At 43.4% G+C, this 17,706-nt stretch overlaps 1 protein-coding gene and 1 long non-coding RNA gene across 3 annotated transcripts in view; both read right to left on the bottom strand.

Moving 5' to 3' along the window:
* The window catches only part of NCK2 (NCK adaptor protein 2), an 83,017-nt gene extending 77,662 nt beyond the window's left edge, over positions 1–5,355 (bottom strand). For both annotated transcript variants that reach the window (XM_021538106.4, XM_085583158.1), the window contains exon 1: positions 5,054–5,355. The gene's annotated coding sequence lies outside the window, so the exon portion shown is untranslated. The remainder of the gene's footprint in view (positions 1–5,053) is intronic.
* A 751-nt stretch (positions 5,356–6,106) lies between these two features.
* Positions 6,107–14,574, bottom strand: LOC146768762 (uncharacterized). The gene is made up of 3 exons (XR_014956265.1): positions 13,267–14,574; positions 7,400–7,572; positions 6,107–7,299 (listed from the first exon to the last, which is right to left on the bottom strand). It is a non-coding gene; the product is annotated as an uncharacterized LOC146768762 (long non-coding RNA).
* Positions 14,575–17,706: the final 3,132 nt, after the last annotated feature.

Raw genomic sequence — 17,706 nt, 5'->3', positions numbered from 1 at the left:
TCACCATATACAGATTAGGTTTTAACAGGACATAGTATCCCTCTTCTCTCCCAAACCTATGAAAAGACTGAAGGAATTTAGTGTTATATTTTACTGTATAGTTAACTAATACTTAATTGGTATACAAAAAAAGCATTATTTCAGCCAACCTAAATTTGACAAGGATGAGTTAGAAAATCCTACTATCTTTCATTTATAGCTATATGCTTAACGAATACCATTATTCCTTTCTAAACCTTCCCACCCTTGCAAGGATCTAATCTTATTTTGAAAGAAAGGTTTAAGGACTTTTTGAAAATAATATAAAAAAGAACAATACAGTTAAATTCAAAGTGAAATTGACAATTTTTTTTTTCCAAGAGCTTGCTTCTATTTAAACAGAACACATACTTTTTAAATTATGCACTGCTAGCAGAACCAATAATCTCACCCCAGCATAAGCAAAAAGCACCTGCCTTTGCTGACCCTCTTCCTGTTCTCCAGCAGCATCTGATGGCTCCTCTGTATTTACACAGAGCTGACCCAGTGTAACCCATAGGGAAAGACAGGCAAGAGACAGGACTTGGCTAAAAGCAGCTTCTGACACTGTAAGAGGATGTGACCCCGACTCAGAGGACTGCATCAGGAAGAGTATCCACAGTCTCCAGCTTCTCCATACTTCAGTACCTGCTTTCACACTCGTGTCGCTTCTCTTCATTAAGGCCCTCAAATACTCTGATCATTTCTGGAATGTAAAAACTTCAAACACTTCAGAAGGCTATAATCTGCCTTTCTATCAAATAGGTAATAAACTGAAGGCCTGCTCATTTATTTTTGATTATTAATGCCCCACCTACCCCACCTATCCAAACAGCACAACTGCTGAAAATAACAGGCTCCCTAACTATATTTCCATTTCTGATTAAACATCTCATTTGAAACAAAGTTTGTATTTAATTTAATTAATTATAAAATATATTTTTAAAAGGAGATAGCCTAAGACAATTGCTACCTGATTCTGTAAAATACTACCTTTTTTGTCCCGTAAAATTTCTACTATATTCTATCTGTGGTTTATCTCACTACCTGTTTTCACGTCTGTTTCTATGGCTGTGTGTACTCTGCATACAGTAACTGATATGAGTTGAGGAAAACTGGGTAAGGTAAAAATATACCCATATACAATTTGATCTTGCACCTGCATTTTGTCACGATTTTAAGAGAGAAGCAACACTTCTGAGAATTTGGGATCTGCCAAGTGCCCCATGTTTACCACATTGTCTGCTCCACCAAATAATCAATCACTAGTTATATGTCACCATATTAATACTGGCGAAGGAGATCAGGACCAAAACCAGCATAAGCAAACCTACAGTGTAAAAAAGCCTCAAAGCCACAAAGTTTGTTTCTACAATTGTGAACAAGTACAGACTATACCAGCATGCCAGAGCTTCTACTCTAACAAATGTTTTTTGTAGTATGAGTATTTCTAAAACTTTACTTGACACCAGGGTTTTATGTATAGCTGCAGTAATTTAAAATGCAATCAGTTGCTATTCTCTAATCTCTAAGATTTATTCCTCTGCACCCGAATTCTTAAAATTCTCAATACTCTATGAAAGCTTAAAAATGTACACTGTCAGGCACACAAATGTATTATTTATGCTGGGTTTAAACTATAAACTTCCTTAATAGCAAGAAGCAAACTGATTTGTTGTGTCACAGACACTTAACTGAATATAAAAATATATATTTCATATTGCAATGCACTTTCAACTTACTCATGTCATTAGCATTTATGAAAATTAAGAATCCTTATGAGGGGGAAAAGAAGATTACTTTAAGGAAAATAAAATAAAACGAAAACTTACCATTTTGAAGAATTACTTTACACACTACAGAACAGAGCAACAGTTTAATTGGGCAGAACACTATTGACTACATTATTATGAGAAAACTAATCGGCCTAATTAATTTGCAGGAAAAATTTAAATTGGAACTACCTAAAATGGAAATAACTTTTGGATTCCTGGGCCAACATGCAGAAATCTGCAAAGCAAAACAAACAGAAAAGTCATTTCTCAAAAGGTGTACCAGGATCTCATGTAGTAAAGAATTGACAATGGTGCAACAGGGTGCAATGATTAGCGCAGGCCTCACTTCTTCACCTCAGGATGACAAAACAATGCTATTTCCCACACTGCAAACACCATCCCAGCTCTCTAAACATCGTTCACTTCAGGAACTAGTAAGAATGCCTGACTTTCACTCCCTGGAAACTATTGTTCTACAACATTTCTGTATACCTAGTAAATACAAGGACAAAGGACCTTTAAGTTTATTATTTGATGAAAAGGAGAAAGCAGCTCTCCTGCAGAGTGCCTCAATTCTCTGTCTTTTTGACACACCAGATGACCTACTTTGGGGGAGCAGGGTGTCCAGCAACGAGCACCCAGCACCTCACCCCTAGGCTGACTGAACTAACCAAAACACAGCAGTGCCTGGTTTCAGTTTTCAAACTCCCTCAAACATCTCTAATGAATCCACATCAGCAATTCCCCTTCCTCAAAACACAGCAGGAGTGGGGTTTGGGAATACCCACAGCCTAGAAACCATCAGTCCCTCAATACAAACAGAAAATATTTTTCTAGAACGTATGCTTTACATTCAAAGATGCCTTGGTTTTGATTTCAAACCTGCTGCAAGTAAATTGATACAGCACCTGTCTCCATGAGTCTGGAAGCAGCTTTAATGCTCAAGGAGCATGAGAAATGCAGATACTCTGGGTAGTTTTGCTGCTGCTCAAGACCACGACCAGCAAACAGAGCTATCTGGGTATCACTTTTCAAGTTGCTACTGTTATAGTTTCTACTGAGGAAAGCCATGAGAACTGCAAAGGATTAACATACCAACAGCAACACAAGGCACAGATAAAACAAAGGCTGGAAAAGCAGCAGACACGGCTGACCTTGTCCCTCTTCTTTATATAGCAGAAGATGTGAGGTGACATGGAAGAGTGCAAACACCTTTCCTTAAGCTTTCAGACAGCTAACCAAGAAAACAGAGAAGAGAGGAAAGGGAGGTAAGTTCCCTGTCTGTAAGGCAACAAGGCAAAGGCTGAACTTCTGAATTTATCATATGTTCAGTAGTCTGGATGTAGTAAAAAGGATCATCCACACTATCAAGGGCTAACTCCGCTATTAGTTTTGGGAAAATAATGCAAAAGAGATTTTGTGTATAATTTTTTTTTTTCACAAAAGCAATCGAACTGTAATCTGGTAGAAGTAGGAGGCAAATGCAACAGCTAATGTTGCGACGACAGAACAACAGCAACAAGAGCTAACATTATAATGAATCTGTCTCCGTTTCATGGCCTATATAAAAATATTTGCTAATTACAGTCTTGATCTTCATGGTACGGGTGCCTTCTATTGCTACATTTATTCACTGTTCCCAAAAGTGACATCTTCTGTCAAAGTCACAAGAAGAAAGTCAGTTACAAAGACAAAGCAATCTGCTTAACTTCTTAAACACACTTGGGTGAGACAGAGGCTTTCGATTTCCAGAGTTGTGAAATCAATATTTCAGAGAAGCAACATTACATCAGAAATTATAATCCTAAAAATGAAAACACAGTACCATTAACATCATCTATGTGGTGCTGCTTCAGATTCCTAAAAAGCAACGACAAAACAAGTACTTTCAAACAGAAATACTTCATAATCTCCTACCCAGTGAGTCCTTTCAAATTCCTCCATATTAAGTTACCAGTCCAAACTCCCGATGATACAAACCACGCATGGTTAGGCCATGAAAATTTGTTTTTACAAAGGGCCACTACCACATTTCATGAAAGATAAGTCTAATTCTCCCACGTTAAGCTGCTAGAACAGCAGCAGTACGTTCCTCAGAAGAAAAAAGCTTCATGGGAAGAAACGCTGTTCAAGCTGAAGAACGCTTTAAATTGTTGCCGACTTTCAGTCACTGTACAACTTTTAAAACAACAAAAGGTTTCTCTTTGTTTTACAAAAACACGGTAGTTCAGAGTGAAATACTACACAGAATCCACGGAAAAACCCTTATGCACACAGAGAATCACATTCACTGTTAAAAAATAGTGGAAGATATTAACATAGAAACTAGAGCTGAGAGCTCTCATGATCAGCCAGCTGCAGGTCAGACCTGAACTACAAAACTGAATCCCGATCTGGCAACCTGATCTTAGATAGGCCAAAGTGCCTACCCTGCCAGCAAGGGGCAGCTGTTAGGCTGGGCAGATTTTTAATTAAAAACAGGGCGAGAAGACTTATAAACTTCAGTAATTTTCTTCCCAAAACACGCAGGGATGCGCTTCACTGAACACTCATTACGTGAGGTGTAATTTTACCTTTATGTCCTTTACCTATACTGGCATCGACCGAGGCCATAGCGCACCGCGCTCCTTGAGAAAATCCGCGGCCTCAGCCCTATGAAGTCGAAAGTCGGTGACGGAAAAACAACGAACTGAGCGGACCGAGGGCGATGTCCCCGCCGCAGCCCGGCGTGCTCGCTCGCCGGTCCCCGCGCGGGGCGGCGGCGCTCCCGCTCCCGCCCGGGAAACTTTCGGGGTGCGCCGCGCTCCGGCCGGGAGGCGCTGCCCGCCTCCCCCGGCGCTGCCCCGGCCGCCGGATCCACCGCCCCTGTTCACCGGAGCCCCGCGAGGGGTGCGGGGGTGGCGTCCCGGCCCGGCGCTACCCCCCGGCCGGGCGGCACAAAGCAGCGGCTGTCACACGCACGCACACACACGAGCGGCAACTCGGGAGGATGAAGAGGAGCCGCCCCCAGCCCCCCCCCCCCCAACTGGACGTGGCACAACGAACACTCCTCCCGCTCCGGGCCCCCCGGGCCGCCCCCGGCAGGTACCGGCCCCTCCTGCGCGGGGCGGCCGCGGAGCCTCGGCCGCACAGGTGACACCCGCCTTTCCCCCGCTCCCGACGCCCCTTCCCCGCGTCGTCCCCCGCGGCCGACACAAGTTTGCGGCGGGCCCCAGCCGCCGCCCCGGCCCCATCCCCGTCCCGCCCGCGGCCGCGCTCACCTCCGGCCGGCCGGCGGGGAGCGGAGCGGGGCGGGCAGCAGCGGCGGGGAGGCTCCCAGCCCAGGCGGGCTCCGCTTCTTTGTCTCCTCGGCGGCGGCGCCCGCTCGCTCCCCCTCCGCTTCCCTCTGTCCTTCCCCGGGCGGATGCGGGCCGCGTCCTCCGAGAGGGGCCGGCTGGCTCCCCCCGCTTCCCCTTCCTTCTCCTCCCGCGCTCTTCACCGGACGCGTCCAAGGCCCCGGCCCTCGGCGGCGGCAACGGCGGCGGCAGCTCCGCTCCCTGCCTTCCCTCTGCCTGCTGCGCCCGGCGGCGGCGGCGGCCCCTCCTCCGCGAACCGCCCCCCCCCGGCACAGGCACAGCCCCCGCCCCCGCCCTGCCCTTCCTGCCGCTGCCGCTGCCGGGATCGCGCGGGAGGAGCTCTCCGGGCTCCCCCTTGCCCGCCGGGAGGGCCGCTGCTCCCCCGCCCCAGCGCAGGAAGGACGGGCAGGGACAGCCTGGGTGGCTCCCTCCCCTCTGCGGGAGGACCTCTCCGGGACCGCGGGGCGGGGCAAAGGGGCCCCTGCCCGTGACGAGCGCCCTGACACCTCCTTCCCCTTCCATCCCCATGAGACCCGGGGAAGCTGCCCCGCTGGGAGCGGAAGCGCCCGGGAAAAGTACTGGCGAACGCTGAAAGACCCGGGGATGGGGGAGATGTGCGCGCTTCGGGGCTGGGCCGGGGGATGCGCCGCGCCGGGGTTCGCCCCGGGGCTGCCACGGGCCGGGCGCTTCGCGGGCCGGGAGCGCGGCGCCGCTGCCGCCGGGGAATTTCCAGCCGCGATACCGGGCGCTCCCGCCGCCGCCCATTAGCCGCGGGGCGGCCGCAGCCGTAGCTCTTCTCTTCCCGGCCCTTCTTTTCCCTGCCGGCCCGGGGCGAAGTTTCAGCCTCGGTGCCCAGTACATCAGCCGGTCGGGCGGTAATTGGTAGGTGCTGTGCCCTCGGCAGAGCGTGTGGGCACGGCAGCCACCCCAAGCCACAGATTCTGAGAATATCCTGTGTTGGAGGAGACCCACGGGGTTCATCGTGCCCAACTCTTTGCCAAGCACAGGACACTTCAGTAACTCCACCATGTGCTGAGAGCACTGTCCAAATGCTTCTTGAACTCTGTGAAGCTTGGTGCTGGGGCGCCTTTTCCAGTGCCCAAGCACCGTATTGGTGAAGAAACTTTTTCTAATATGCAGCCTAAACCTCCCCTGACACACTTCAGGCCAGTCTCTGGAGTAAGCCAATTCTGAAACAAAGCCCCGTGGCTGGGTGTATGTCCAGCCCGTGCTACCTGCTGTGCCTCTCCACTCACGGGAAAGATCTCCACGAGTGATTAAAGGCAGAGGACAGAAGCATCCCATCGTGGCCCTGGTCTCTAGTGGGAATAGCCAACCTGCCAGCTCCAGTGCTTTCCCCTTGGCACACTCCCCCCAGTAGTGTCCCTAGGCTATGGGGAAATATTATCCCTCGGGGTGGGCAGGAAGGAAGGGGGAAGCCACTCTAAAATATTGTAAACCTTTGGCATGTTTACATGCCGTATTTACATACGAATACATACATCTTTACATATGAAATATGGCAGCTCCGAGGGCGAGGAGGCTGGAGTGTTATCCATACTGGTTCTTCTCAGGAGACAATTCCTGGCTTTGGAGGCAAGACTAGGAAACACCACTCTGAATCCAAATTAAAGTCAGCAACCCTGCCACCTTGTTTTCTGTGACCAAGCTTAATATAGTAGTGAGATCTTGAGACAAAGATGTGTGCTCGGCCATCTTTCCATGCTCCTGCTTAAAATGGTTTAGAAATCCTCAAATAACTCCCTCTTCCCCTTGTTAACTTTTACAAATTCTTACAGCACTTAATTGGTGGTTTGGGAAGTTCCAAGTGCCTTTCACTTGCCTGTGAGATAAACCTGAAAGGAAAATGCAGCCACCTCTTTCTTCCAAGAAAGACTTTGTATGCACCTCGGGGAGGAACAGAAATCCCCTTTCCTGTGTTTTTGTGCATGCATTTAATTTCACTTCAGAGAGGTATTAATCTTCCTTTTGAAACAATAATCTGACCATGCTTTTTTAGAGCTGGAAAATATTTGGGGTCCCTGCTGGCTCCACCTCACAGCATGGTTAGGCATCACTCCAGCCTGCACAGGCTTAGGCTGAATTTAAATGGGATCGGTCATCCAAGGACTTTCAGATAAAAGTCTCTGTTGTTTCTAGAACAAAATGCACTGTGGAAGAGATAAAAGAGAGGTGAATTATCCCTTCCATCCTTTGCATTTATACTATACAGTTAGGTTTTGGTCTCAAGTTTTGTCCCTCTTACCACACCTTTGCTAATGCCATCCCACAATAAATCCTCCTCTGGTTTTTTCCCTATTCGCTGTTGAATTGAGGATGTCCAAGGCAAGGTGGCATGGACCCTTCGAAGTTTCTGGGCTAAGACCTCTAGAAGGGACCATTAGCTGCTGAATGAGCGGTAGCTCTCAAAGCTTTCCAGGTATCTGAAAAAAAATGATAAAACACACCTAACTTTAGCAGATTAATGCTAATAGGATTTGCAGAATAAGAATGTTTTAGGGAGGGATTTGGATGAATACATTGTCTTGAGGCAAAGGACTAATTTAAGGACTCTGAAGCATACTGTTGTTAAATATACTTAATTGCATTAAGAAGAGATCCATTAAAGCTGGGGTTTTTTCCAAAGTGTGGCTTATGACAAACAGAATACACTGTAAAAAGTGTTTGCAAGGGTTTATATGTTGAAGGATGTTTTAACTGCCTATTTGCTGAATGAATCCTTAGGTTTCCCCACAAAAACAACCAAGATGTTGCCCTGAGTAGTATTTCAAAACATTGAGCCTACTGAAATATTAATGTATGCCTTTTAAAATGTCATAATTAGCTGTTATCTCTGAAATAACTGTTATTAAGAAGAGCTGGCTGCTTGTGATTTGAGTGAGAATTACATTCTAAATATGAGAAGATGATAAATTGGGGGGAATATGCACAGAAGTGAAAGCAGTACATGATGTGGCAGGCACACTTTTGTATAAAGAAAGTAAATATGTAAAGCATGCACTTTTGCATATGCATAAGAGTGGTGCTGTCCTTACAAAACATATACACCGTAGAGAAGAGCATAAATATTTTTCCCAGCCTAAGGCCATAACTATATACTAAAAAGAGAAAAAAATGGGTGAATAATAGAAATATGTATCTATGTCTTTGGCAAAGAAACAGCATGCCTCATACCACTGTTTCAAATAGGGCTACATGCAAACCCCAGACCCAGAGGTTGTGTGATAGACCTATTTTGCAATTATATAATGGCAGTCAATTCATCTTGATGTTCATGTTTTGCACAAGGCACTAAAAAAAAAATAATAGCATGTCTTTTGGCTTATAGTTCTTTACTTTTTTTTTGCCTTTCTTTTTTCATGACTACCCATTTTCTTTCCCCTGTGTGCTGCTGCTTGGGCTTTACCACCGGCCCGGCAGAGCGGTGGCTTCCACAGGATGGGCATGCGAACATGTGGATCCCAGCCATGCAGATCCAAACCACACTAATGTGTTTACACACAATGCGGCAGGAGAGAACAACCACCTCCCAGATGTGGCTCCTTCTGCACAAATACCTGATCTTTTCTCCAGATGCATCAGGTTTTCTCACCAGCTGCTCTATCTAGAGTCTGAACTAATACCTACTCCCATAGGGATACACTTTAGCAGGGATGTGAGACAGAGGGACTGGTAAGTTGAAAATCTGGAAAACAACATTGTCCAGTTCAGAGGTAGACAGCAAAAGGTGTTTTGTCACTCTGTGTTAGTCTATTGGGATGAAAATATACCTAATCTAAGTTAATATAGGTTGGACTCCATGATCTGAGAAGTCTTTCCAAAACAATTTATTCTACGATTCTGTGATTAACCTCTTTCAAAAGCCCCTACTCCTGATTTTCAAAACTGCCTTTTAAAGATAACAATAGTCTAATAAACTCCATTTATACATGTGTGATTGTTGATACTGTATCAATAACAAATGGAAAGATAAAAATCTTTGGGCATTCTGGGGAAGAAAAAAGGGGATTTTAAATTCTCCTTAACCTGAAAAAATGCTAATTTTAATGACACAAACAACAATAACAGAAAATAACAGAAAACTTCTGTCAGTATATTTTCTCTCAAAAAAAAAAATCTTGAAGGGTTTACATCACTAAATATTTAGTTTCTGCTTAAAACATATGTTCAATTCCCATGTAGATGAAGGGGAATTACATGACCACTATCAGGGGAGAGTAAATCCCAAATACTCACTTAGTTACTGCTGAGTCACTTAAGTATATTTGCACTATGATTCTGATTCAACCTGGCGGTAAGGCAGCTGCTTTTCTCACTTACTGCATGGCTGCTGCATCTTCAATGACATTTATGAAAAACGTTGAGGGGAAGAGCGTGTCCTTAGAGCTCACAATACATCCAAATTCTTCTATTCAATGGACCAAAGCTCCCCAAAGGTGCTGTAAAACTGCAAGCTAAATTTATCAGCAGATCACATTTAACTATGACAAATTCTATCGTTATCTTTTGTAGACAGTTGCTGAGATTCAAAGTATTTATGTAAGGAAAACAAACCGGTGTTTTGGGCTTTGGAAATGTCAGGGCCCTTGATTCTTCTGTTTATTTAAAAGTGGATGTGTGCTGAGGGACATCTTTTGAACTCTATTCAAAGGTTAAAACTGATCTTTCATACAGTTTTGAAATTCAAAATATTTCTGTTAAATGTTTTGACTCTGCTGTGTAATCTCCATTTTGCACTTAAATACCAAATTCCATCTAGTGTTGGCTGTTTTGCACAGTGCAGAGACACAGTCATTGCATCTTCCAGCCATGAAGTGCAGCCATTTCAAGGGAGGGGCACAGCCCCCTGACATGTGCCACAGCTGTGCAGACCCAGTGGTGCAGATATGGCATTCCACAGCTGTGGTAAGTTATGTCAGCAAAATGGTATTGCCCACATTGGACTTTGCTCAGGACTGCTACTCCCCTCTCATGAGTGAAAAATGTGTAGGGAGAGGCAACAGACGAGAAACAGAGGAGGTTATCTTACCTGGAGATTCAGTAGGCTGCATTACCAATTTATGAGTTGTATAAGGCCAGGGACCAGTGCTTTCTTTGCTTGGGAGGAACATTTTCCAAGTGTATGTTTACTGATGCAGGGAAGCTCATTCCATGGGCCCTCAAACTCCATGGGCCAAGTTCCATGGCAGCTTCCTTGAGGACCCACAGCCACAACCTTGCAGCTTTTGTGTGCCTGGACAGGATGTCTCCTCTGCCCATCCCAGCTTGGTACACCAGCCATGGTCTGAAAAAGCAGCAAGTGATGTGCTGCAGATCCACAGACACGTTACCTTACCATGAGCCTGGGCAAATGGAGCAGGGGGGGGTGGGACTGAGTTGGGCCAAGAGGTTGAAAAAGCAGCTGCAGGTTGTGACTGAAGGCAACACAACAATCCTGTGACATCACACTGACTTAACTTTCTTGGCTCTCTACTATGTCTACAGCCTAATTATCAACTTCATATCAAAGAGCTGACTTCACCCTTTAGAGGTCTGACTGGTGTCAATTTCACAGAGTGACAATGCTCTAGTTAACTGCAGAGAAGGCAACAAATGCTCCTCATTAGCCTTCCAATTATTTTCTAATAACTGGTGACTAATCACAGGCCCTGCCTTTGAAAGCTGTTTTGCCAATTATTTTAATTGTTTTACAGAATGTATGTGTCAGAGCACTGATCCCAAGAAGCATAAGACCATGCAAGAAGTGCAACCTTCAAAACAATGTTTTCATCCTTCATGACTGCTAGGGAAAGTCTGGAATCCTGCTCTCTGTGAACTTAGAAACCTTTGAAAGAAAAATCAATGTGCTTTTATATCAGGATTTTACATTAGTTCCATGATTGGTGTCGTGATTGGATTTTTGAATGTTTGAGGTTGATGATTCTGAATTAGGTCAGACAGTGTAAGTCATTTTCTGTTGTTATATGCTGGCATGAATTTTGCCTTCATGCAACATTTCCTATTTGAATGGGTAATGCAGACTCTTACTGATCAGTGCACAAGATTTTAGTCTACAGTCTAGACAGATGCACAATCCATGCAGATCAAACATCATCTACAATGGTCATAGTCTGTTTTTTTCTGGTTCAGAAAATACAGAAGTGTAGTCTCTATTTCTTTTTCAATCCAGAACTAAAAGACAAGACCATAAGTAGTGTGATCACTAGATGATTTTCCCTGTATCTACATGATCTACAATAATGGGAGGCAAAACACAATAGGCACACAACAATAAACCAAGACTCCACCTGCCTCTGATGAAAAATTTAAATTTGAGATGTTTTGTGTAGTCAGTTTTTAAAGTTCCTTCTTAATGTTGCAGAGCTTATGATCTCTACACTTCACAAATGAAGTTATCCTCATTTTCTAATAGGAAATAGGTTAAGAATACCTAAATAGGTGTGACTTTAAAATCAGAATTTGGGTATACAAGATGATGGACTACTGTTTCTAATAGAACTGGTACGTAATTATTATGAAATTTGGTGTACTCTGGTGCTGTCACTCAGCAAATAACCTCAGTCATTGCTGTGGAATTAATTGAATAGTACATCAGTGCAATCAATTGCTGCTCAATCTAATTAAAATTACAATTAGCTGGGAGAAAAATAGTGTGAAGAACCTAATATGGTTGAAAGTGAAATTTTCCTGACTCCATCAGTCACAATTGAAATTGCTGAATGATTATACATACCAGAAAAACTGAATACCAGACAGCATTATAAAAATCAGTGGTCAAATACAAATATTACATTAAAAATCTGGATACACTGAATTCTTAAATTAGAGATGAAGAAAATTTTTAACTATATAAGATCATAACTATGGGTTGTTAACTGAAATAAATAAAAATTTATTTTAAATATTGTTTGTATCACAATTCATTATTTTAAGGAACAAACTTTTTAGTAATGACAAAGGAGCTATGAAAAAATAGCCAGGTTTCACAACACAATTAGGGGTGTCTTGGTTTTGGGTGGGGCTTTTTAAAGCAATCCCATCCCTTTTTTAAGCTGCTATTGCAAAGACAGCAGCATAGCAATAACAACTGTCTGAGCATATGCAAACACGGATCTGCATCACTACCATTCTTTTACCTGATCTCCATTACATACAAGAATTGTCTAGAGACAGGAATAATAATTTGGAAGTCAGTGTTCTTAGTCTTTGTTTTTCAACTGTCACTGTCACCCAAGTGCTGTATAGCTTTGGCTTAGTCAGGAAAGCTTTGATAATTTAGTATTCCTTGATTTAATATGATTACAGTAATAGTTCACTGGGTTGATAATTTGTAGATGTAAAGCACAGAGGGCATCCTATACAAGTGGTATATTTTAGCATTACAGCTTGCAGCAGCAAAATCAAGTCCTGATTTAGCTGACAAATCCAGTACCCAACTGAAATATACCAGGTGCTATTTTTTCTTCAACAAATTTTGGGAGGATCAGTGGTTTTGTGGTTTTGAAACTCATTTGCCAAACACTTTTTTCAGGCTCACCAAAGTCAGTACATGTTTATCTGTACTCTATGAACATAGATGGACATATGCATTAGAGCATTTTGGATGAACACGTGAGTCAGTGACGTTGGCCAAATACAGGACCAATTTCTACTCAGCAAGAAATAGTCTAATCCAAACCAAAGGTCTGCATGGTTCCTCAAATTCCAGTTTAAAATATTGCATCTCTTTCAATGTCAAACCTCTCCTGAGTGGAGATTGCTTGACATGGCTGTGAATGCACACCAGACAGGAGGAACAGCGCTGTCCAGCTGCCATATGAAAAAGTAGCAGTCCAATAAATTAGTTATTTGACCCAATACTAACAACCATGTCTGTTCTAGGTTTGAAATCACCTACACTTTGACTTTCTGTAGACTCAACACTGCAGTAACCTGCTGTCATGGGATTTAAAATTTGATGGGTGAGGTCCCTAGCTGACAGGACAAATTGTGTAGGCAAACTTAATCACAGCTAATTTACTTTGTATTGATACTGGTAGGTCATGATAGTCCTTTTGCAGATCGCTCAGGAAAACACAATTTCCTCTGCCCTCACCCTGAAGAACAGTTTAATTTACCTTAGAAGTTTGCCAGCAGACCACAGGGACCCCTGCAGAAGGTCAGAGCTTGAGGTCAGTTGCCTTTGCAGCCCCCCTTAAGGGCCCCCTCCAGCACAGCTGTAGCTGGCATGCCTCCCCTTGCCAGCTGCTTCAGAGCTCCTGTGAAAGCCTTGGGAGGAAGAAAAGCTCCTCACCGTGGGAGGGTGGGTGGGAAAAATGATAACGGGGAGTGGTTGCATTCTCCTCATTCCTGTCCCAAACCTCCTAGTCATTGGGTCCTCTCCACTGAAATACCCCCGGGAGGGGAATTCCTGGGAAGTATCCAATCCAGAGGGAATGAAATGTGCCTTTATATTAACATGCTGTTGTTCACATTGATCTAAAGATGTTACGAATGCTGTTTTGTGCTGGTCCCCACACTGCTGTTTGCCTGTTCAACACATTGTCTCACAATGTCATGTATTTTAATTGTATCTTCCCCAACAGGTGCCTAACACTGAACTGCCTTGTGCTTTGGTGTCAGTGACTCTGAAATTGTTTACGGAAAAGCTCATGGCTCCCACTGATTTCATCTGCTCTTGCAATTTCACTATGAGTCATCCAATATGGTGTGTACTTTGTTTTACTTACAGACCAAACTGCCTGAATTGCATCTTTAGTGAAGTTGTCTCAGCTCCCTTCAGGCAAACAAGCACAAGCAAGTAAAAAGTTTCTTGCTCTCATAGCTGTGGTGGCACACTTGAAAATGTTTTTACTTCTATACTCTTTTTTTACTAGGCGGTAAACAAAAGCAAGCCCACCACTGCATTTTTAATAGTGCTTATTTTGGGTCACAAGTTATGTGTACCAGAAGCTGGTAGTTCTGGATGTTTTCCACCCTTGGGAAAGTAGCAATGTTTTAACCCACCATAGGTGTTATAACATAAGCTTGATGAACATTCATAAAGGGCTTTGAGAACCACAAAGGTAAAGCGTTGAAAGAGTAGGTCACTTGCTAGGGAATTGCCTTAAGAAGATGAGGATTCAAGGGGCTTGCTGGAGTCTGGAGCTTGATGCTCAGGGGAGTTTGCAGTGCTTGGCTCCCTGAGCTGTGAGAATGGGGAAGGAGTGGTGTGGTGAGAGGGCCAGCAATACCTGAGGCACTATGAGATGAAGTAGGGACTCGGTGTCTCAGGCACATGGTGGGATTCTTGTGGTGTCCTGCAGAGGGCCAGGAGTTAGACTTAGTGGTCCTGATGGGTCCCTTCCAACTCAGCGTATTCTATGATTTTATGATGTTATAATTCTATGATGTGCAGCATCTACCTATTTATATTTCAGCCTTAGATGTGACTTGATGTTTTAAGGGCAGTTGGGAAGAAGCAGCAGTCCACAGTGGAGCCTGGAAGGACAGCAGAGGGACTCTGCTGAGATGGATACAACTGCCCTTCTAGCCCGGAGCTTCACTTGCTGCCTCTAGAAGTCAATCTCACACTCTTTTTCCAAAGCTGAGCCTATTGAGAACACCAATTGCTGTGAAAATCCTTAAGCTACACTTGCAAGGAGAGTGTTTTTACAATGATTTTTTGAAGCAAGGAGGTCACTGAATGTGCACAGCCCTCTCTGAGTAGGGATGCTGTTAACAAGCAATGTCAGTGTTGATTTTAAAAATAACACATTCAGGTGCAATGGCCAGGCTAAGGGAATGTAACATTATTTTTCCCACAATTTGGCTAAAAGTGTCATAATTATGTCCATTACTTTATCAGAGTTGTTACCTTTGCAGTTGTAAACAAGAAATGCTGGCCAATTTTCCACTCAATGGAAAAGTCCTGTATGCTTTGATAGCAATACACCAGAGACAGCATATAATGGAAATGTTGTCATGGAGTGCCAGCTCAAAACCAGAGGAAAACAGCTGAAGAATTAACTCTCGAAAGACATTTTTCTTTCCTGCTTTTCCTTTTCCTATTTTCCTTCTTTCCTTTTAATTTCTTTTTTCTGTCTTTTTCTTTCTCTTTAATAATATGCGTATAAAAAAAGTTTCAATCTCAAATCAGCCTGTATGTCTTTTCTGCTGTAATGTAAAATTAAGACATAGCAAATCTGCTTTTCAGTTGTCATTTCTCAGGTACTTCCTGCTTATGTCTTCAATCAATGTAACATTCTATGTAAGCAGAATAAAGCAGCTTGAGGAATGTATCTACTAATTATTTTCTCTCAGTTAGATGAATGCTGTATTGGTTTTATGTATCATTTCTAGCTCAAATTGTGGTCTACTTATGAGCCCTCATCTAGCAGCTCCTTGCCTTCTAAAGGGCAGAGTGGGCAGAAGGGTCTTGGTAAGCTTGATCTCTGCTGCCTACATACATCAGATGAGCTAGTGCCAAGGATGAAGCAAGCCATCACATTTAGAACTGTGTTTTGGTCACAGTTCTTTGCCTGCAGCACTGCAGAAGTGTGTGGGGTTGACCAGTGTCACCTAAGAACTCCTTAAATCAGATTCATTATTTGCTGACCAACAACAATTGATTATCTGAGACAAAGGTTAACATTACCCTAGACATCTGTGGTGTCTCTAAGGCTAATTCCTAGATTAAATCATAAATGTTTATACTCTGAGAGAAAACATTTATTCAAAGTTAGGAGAGCATGTATCTAATACAAACATGTCCCCACGAACCACCATTTGAGTTGTGACTGTTTGTACAGGTGTCTATTCTTATATTACTTAATCTTTTACTAATTAATTTTTACTGGTCTTCTTTCTCAGATCTTTGCTAATATTTTCACCAGCATTAGTGGTCACTATGAGTGAGCAGGGCCCAAACCTAGAGCTCAGCAGTGTGTTCCTTGCAGAGCATACATGGAGCCTGTGGATACAGTCACCAAAGTGTTCAGCTAAGGACAAAGAAGAGAGGCAACATTGCCTCTCCTCCTTTCCCAGTTCTGCATCCTGCTTATACCATCTCTGGCCCTAATTGGACCCTCCCTTTGACTCACTAGTGTGGCATAAAGCTAAGTAGGATTTGCTGTTGTTTGTTTTCTTCCAGGTTGTTGAACTGAGGTGACTCAAGTACAAAGCCAACATGTGAGTGCTGGTGTCACCGTAAGATACAGAGAGAAATTTTGTGGTGGCAGGGGTGTGAGAGATGGGTGGGACCTCCATTTTTGGGGTCACAAAGTGGTTATTTGACTCCCTGGGACTTGTGATACAAAATCCTTGGGGCAAAGGGATCAGAATATGAACATTCTCTGCCAGCACCTTCTTCAGGAAGCAACCCAGCACCAAGAAACATGGTGCATGAGTATCCCTTAGAAATCCTACCCCTGTTCCTCTGGCCAGGATGAAGGGATCCTGAACTTGCTTTGCTTACTAGGAAATAGAGATCTCTAGATTTTACTGACTCCCTCTTTTCCATGTAAGTACCTGACATATTACGCAGTGGCACTGCACTTCCTTTTTCCTGTCCCATGAATTGCCTTTACTTTCAAAAACAAAGGTGGAGCATATTCATAGCCAAAGCTGCTCCATAACCACTGTTGCCTCCTGTGATGGTTGTGTACCAAGCCTACTATGGCAGGCCCTTAAGGCAAATAAGTAGTGTATTTTTGGGTTGCAATCACAGCCAGACATGACAAGAGTATCAGGGATGGTCCCAGACACGTGCAGGTGCAGAGCTGGCAGCATTTAGAGACTTACGAAATCAAACAGGAAGGTATGGATTTGAAATGTTGAGTACAGGAATCTTAATAATACATAAGCCCTTTTTTAGTCACTTAAACCTTTCATTGGGTCGAGCTCTAAGCAGCTCATTAAGTTGCAGTCATACAATTAGGAAGCTGAAGCAATGTCATGTAGAGCCTCTGCCCCCACATTGTCTTTCCTGAACAACTACAGGAGTGCAGTAAGCCATCTTTAGCCACCTAAAAACTACTCCTGCAATCTATTTCAGGGCTAGTAAAAAAGTGTATGTTCATGATTTGTAAGTGATTGAAGAATCGGCCTTTTAATTCTCTCTAAATTTCATGAACATTCATTTACTGTTAGAGCAGATGTCTAATTTCTTCAGATTAAATTGATAGATGTATTTAGATAAGAAAAATATACTGCAAGTGCCTTAGTTTGCAGATTTTTATGTCTCAGGAACAAATCCTTTATGTATATTAGGTGGAAGTTGATTTGATGGAGAAATAAAAGTGTCCAAGTCTTAGGAAATTGCATTTTGTTATTAAGAATTACAAATAACAAACAGTTGCAGAGAGGAAGACAGAATCTATATTGGGAAATTAGTGGAAGACTGCAGTCAGGGAAGAGAGAGGCTGGGTGTAGGATTAGTAAATTAATTCCTCTAACTCCTCTCCCACAAATAAATCGGTGGAACGTGGTTGACCATCTTTCTAGCTGGGAGAGACAGCAGGCAGTAATCCTATCCCCTCCACCCAGTTTCTTTTGCTCCCAGTTACACCCCTGACCCC

The sequence above is a fragment of the Lonchura striata genome, chromosome 1 (assembly GCF_050655825.1).
Source record: "Lonchura striata isolate lonStrDom1 chromosome 1, ASM5065582v1, whole genome shotgun sequence".
Lineage (NCBI taxonomy): Eukaryota > Metazoa > Chordata > Aves > Passeriformes > Estrildidae > Lonchura > Lonchura striata.
Note: the sequence above shows the minus strand (reverse complement) of the source record. Positions and strands in the feature narration are given on the sequence as shown.